The sequence below is a fragment of the Octopus sinensis genome, linkage group LG6, assembly GCF_006345805.1.
Source record: "Octopus sinensis linkage group LG6, ASM634580v1, whole genome shotgun sequence".
Taxonomy (NCBI): domain Eukaryota; kingdom Metazoa; phylum Mollusca; class Cephalopoda; order Octopoda; family Octopodidae; genus Octopus; species Octopus sinensis.
The window spans coordinates 23,153,901-23,159,468 of NC_043002.1; positions in this window are offsets into that span (position 1 = coordinate 23,153,901).

Here is a 5,568-nt window from a genome sequence, read left to right on the forward strand (position 1 = left end):
CTTTCGTTTCAGCCATCGCAAAAAATCGACGATTATGGGAGAAGCAAAACAATGGCGCACCACATGGAAGTACGACTCCACACGATAACGCCAGTTGGCAGACCATCAAGTTGCTTCTAGCGGCAGAAGTCTGAACTACAACTGGCTTGCCCCACAGAAAACGCTTCCGGTTAATTTTGGATACCCCCTCGTATGTATGTGTGCATATATGTATATATGTATGCATGCATGTAAGTAGGTAGGTATGCTTCCATATATGTATGTATAGACAAATAAATAGATAGATAGATAGATAGATAGATAGATAGATAGATAGATAGATAGATAGATAGATAGACAGGCAGACAAACAGATATATATGCATACATACATACATACATACATCATACATACATACATGCATACATACATACATACATACATACATACATACACATACATACATACATACACACACATTACTGTCACTGAAGAATTCTCAGACGAAGAAGGATGTATATTTTGTTGATTCATGATTATGGATCACACACAGGCGCGCGCGCACACACACGCACACACACATACACTCACTCGCGCACACACACTCATACAGACACGCATACGTGTGTATGTACGAGTAGGTGCCTTCGTGTTGGTCTATCTCCCAATGACAACCGATGATGGTTTGGCCACTTCGCTGTAATGTAGCTACTATAGTGGTTCAGCAAATGATATCGAGAAAATAAGTACTAAACTTGAAATAAGCACTGGGATCGATTTGGCAGACTAAATCCCTTCAGGACAGTGTATCGGGGGGGGGGACATAACCCAAAAACTGAAACCAGGAAGAGAGTAAATGTGCCTGTCTCTAACTTTCCCAAAATTAATGTTTTGTTTTATTTCGTTTTGTTTTTGGGGATATCAACAATGTTTTCAATAATATATAATTCCAAGACAATTCCTGGCGTTGATATAATCGATTATACCATTCCATAACTTTTAAAATCGTGTGTCCATGTAAGGAATCACTACTATAGAAATTTCAAAAGGTCAAAGATTCAAATACGGCGGTTATTCTCCAGTATTTAACTACATCATTCTGTCCATTGTTTCATTGTTTCATTGTTTCCTATTTCTTTTTACTATTTCCTTCTACTGCTGCTGCGCCCCTGCTGCTTCCTCTACTATTGCTGCGGCTTGTACTGCTTCTTCTTTTTCTTCTTCTTCTTCTCCTTCTCCTTCTTCTTCTTCTTCCAATCAGGACTCATGCCATTAGCCACAAAGAATGATCTCTAATTCGAGCCTACTCTAAGCTACTAAGAATGCGTGTGGCAACTTGAAGACCCACTCACCACACGTGATAGACTGGCGGTTGCACGGACGCGAAAGCTACGTTGTTATCTTCATTCCGTAAACGGTGGCTTTTAACGGGTGGAGAGCTGAACCATCCTGGGTTACAGAGGATTCGCAATCTAGACTGGGTTCTGAAAGTTTATCATACCATAGTGGGTTACACAATGGTTCCTCTGCTTTGTGGCAGAAGTAGGAAGAAAGAGTGAGAGAAAGTTGTAATGAAAGAGTACAGCAGGGTTCACCCCCATCTCCGCTGGAGCCTCGTGGAGCTTAGGTGTTTTTGCTCAATAAACATTCACAATGCCCGGTCTGGGAATCGAAACCGCGAGTTCGCTGCCCTAACCACTGGGCCATTGCGCCTCCACATTACTGTTGCTGCTGCGTTGTCTTCATTGTTATCTTTGTTGTTGTTGTTGCTGCTGCTGCGGCCGCTGCTGCTAGTGTTACTTTTGTTGATGATATTGTTTCCGCATGATTTATCGCTGCATATTTTTACAGTTTTTTTTCCCCCTGATGTTAAATCCTAGATCGACCCTAATTGAGTAAACCTATCACCAAAAGAATTCCAGCCATGACCATCCCGTTTTTTTCCCCAAAACACAAAAACTTTCGAGTACTATATTATCCAACGTACCTTCTTTCTTCGTCTGATATGACAGAGTTAGATTGAATGGGGTCGGCTGCTGTGTCTAGCGGATCGAGTGGTCCTTTAAGTTTCCATTGTTGGACAGTTGTTTTCGCTGTTATTGCTGTTGTAATATTTTTTTGTTGTTTGGGGGGGAAGAAGAGGAGTGGAAGAGACTGTAGAGAACCCGACTTTGTGATTGCAGTATTTATGTAACGCTCCCCCTTTACTCCTTGTTATATGCAGCCATGTGGCATTCTCCGCTAATTTTCTCTGAAGAATGGGACAAATAGCATTCATTATGTTTCATTAACTGCTTGAAAGAAAGAAAGAAAGAAAGAAAGGAAGGAAGGAAGGAAGGAAGGAAGGAAGGAAGGAAGGAAGGAAGAAGAAAGAAGAAAGAGAAGAAAGAAAGAAGAAAGAAAGAAAGAAAGAAAGAAAGAAAGGAAGGAAGAAAGAAAGAAAGAAAGAAAGAAAGAAAGAAAGAAAGAAAGAAAGAAAGAAAGAAAGAAAGAAAGAAAAGAAAGAAAGAAAGAATACAGTGGAATATGTAAGAGGGGGAACAAAAACAGAAGGTGACTTCTGAAATACATAGACAGGGAGAAAGAGAAACAAATAGTAAGAGAAGCAGTATCATATGAGTTCGAATTCCACCAGGAACTATCAATCTATGAAGTAGCAGTTATATACTGCGGTCGATTCTGTCGAAAATACCCTGCTTCCATAAATATTTGTCTCTCTTGAAATTTGTTATTGTTGCCGTCGTCGTCGTAGTCGTAAGCGCCACCGTCGTCGCCGTCTTCTCATCGTCGCTGTTCTTCTTATTTTTGTTTCTGTTTAAGAGTGGGAGTGATATCGCTTATGGTTATTTATTTTTGTTTAATTCACTTTAAATGCTCTTATATGAGAAGACTTCAAAATCAAACAATTTTCCTTTGTGACTGCTTAAGTCTTCATAGATTAGTTTATTTATCCTGATGATATTGATGTCTGCCTCTGTTTCTAGTCCATGGTTGAGTTTGCTGGTGCTATTTTGTTTGTTAAGTTTTACATTTGGGAATTTCTTTTGTTTGTTTATAGAAAGATCTGTCGATTTAAATTCCTTGACTGTTATCCGCCGTAGCCATTTGTCTTGAGGCTTCAAAGTAGAAACTTAAGAATCGCTAAGTTTTAGTAAGAAATTATGGATTTTTAAGTGCTGGACTAGAAGAAACTTAGAAAAGACACCACAGGCGAAATGGTAGCAGCATGAATGGCTACTGAACACGACAGCAACGTAGATATGAAGGCGCCATTATTTGTGGAAAGGTGCGAGCGCTTAGACACGAAAATACGAAAGTCATTCGATGAATCCAAGTAACAGAGAGATGGCATAACAATACAGTCACCATACGGTCTTTGACAGACCATAATGAGTAAATGCTATCCGTGGCGAATTAAATGTTCGCACTACTTTTTCACAGTACTTTTCTGACGGAATTAGGAGGCGAATGAGTCATAAAGTCTTCTACAAATTATAGCCGAAGGGTTTAAGCGGTGTTCAAAGTTGAAATAGCATCTGAGGTACATGAGTTATCGAGTGTTATTCAGATTACAACGACTGGGCCGTCCGCTTTATGATTTATTTCAACTTGTAAGGTAGATTCCCCACTTTTTGCTGTTATGTACAGCCGCTGTGAGATGATTCGGAATATTTTGAATCATGCGAGCCCAGAATTTGTGACGCTACTGAAGAAAAGATTTTGTTGTTAAGCCTTAGCTAACAACTCCATTTAAAATGCTGGTCATGGTACTAAAAAAATATTGGCATTTATCCCTTGTATTGTCATCGAAGTTGATTGTAATTCCTAGATCTCTTCGAGACAAGCTTTAACTTATGCTATTCATCGTAGAAGTTTAGGTGTAAATCAGGCTTTGATAAGGCATTGATAAATTTGGTTCAATTCATTCATCCCCACTAGGTCACTGCCATTAATCCCCGCCCCCCAGGTTACTGTCGTAAATACGATTTCGGTTTTGTGTGCAGAAGCTCTTCTCCTTCATTGTACAGTGGTTACTGATGTGTGACCTGAGTAAATTTCCACCTAACTCCATCGTTTGAGGAGGGGGTATTACGCGTTTAAGAATGTTTTTTTTTTCTTTTCACTAATTCTGTACTCTGAGATTCTTTAGCCTTTACTGTAGATATCGGAAGTGTAGGAGGGGAGACGTTGTCCATCCGAACTATGATACGGAAGGATAGTATCCGTCTATGCGAATGATACTACTGTCATAATTTCCGGTATATCGGATATTGAAGTGGTTGCCCCAGACTAGAGCATAGATTTATCAAAGTATTTGGAGAAGTAGCTCCAAGCTAGTAATCGAAAGTCACTGGAAGCCCAGTTAAGCTGCTTTGGTTTTAGATCTGCTTTGATTCAAAAACCAACGTGGCGGGGAATTGGAAAATGATGACAACCAAAGAATCTCTTGGAAATTGGTTTTCTTTTCTTTCTTTTTTTTTTACATTCATTCGTTGCCCTTTCTCGCCCTATAAGATGAAATTTGTTTACTTTCATCGCAGTGATTCTACAGCGTTGATGCTTTTGCGCTGCTATTATTGCTACACATCAGTAAATATACTGAACAATGGTTGACTTGCTACCGGTATATACTTTAGCAGTGTATGCCCTTCAGACTGGTAACAGACTGCAGCGTTACTCCAGCCCTGCTGTTTGATACTGACCGAGGATAAAAGCACATCAAACACCCCTCTGAGGAGTATTTGTCTGGCTCCAGTTTCTGTGTCATCGGCGATAATTTCCTTCACTCAGTCGTCTCCCATGCTGCGCAAGCACATTGGAGGAGTAGGTAGGTAGGTAGGTAGGTAGGTAGGTAGGCAGGTAGGTAGGTAGGCAGGTAGGTAGGTAGGTAGGTAGGTAGGTAGGTAGGTAGGTAGGTAAGTAGGTAGGTAGGCAGGCAGGTAGGTAGGTAGGTTGATTTATACATAGACAGTTTAAAACTACAGACAGACAGACAAATATATAGATAGATAGATAGATAGATAGATAGATAGATAGATAGATAGATAGATAGATAGATAGATAGATAGATAGATAGATAGATAGATAGATGAGAAAGTCAGATACTAGTACACTGACTGACTTAGAGACAGACAAATCCATGAAGAGTAATTTGTTTGAACACTGAATATTTGCTTAATCCAAATGGAAAAAATATTTACAAAACCAACAGGAGATCGATAATTGATGAACGGAATAGGAGCGAAAAAAAAAGGGAAAGAAAATTTACTTGTTTAGACGGTGAGAAAGCGGGGAGAGGAAGTGAGTGATGTTTGCTCATGCGAAGAGAGAGGGAGAAAGGGTTTGTTTGTTCAGGCGAAAAGAGAGAGATGTTTTGTTCCGAGCTTACGTAATTTCATTGAATACGGTTTGAGTGTTTCTACTTGTTATCAGGTATTTTCCCCCAATCTGATGTTAAATCTTTATTGTTGGCTCGAGAAACAAATGAAGACAATAGCATTAGAGTACAATAGCTGATATCTTACACACACACACACACACACACACACACACACACACACACACACACACACACACACACACACACAC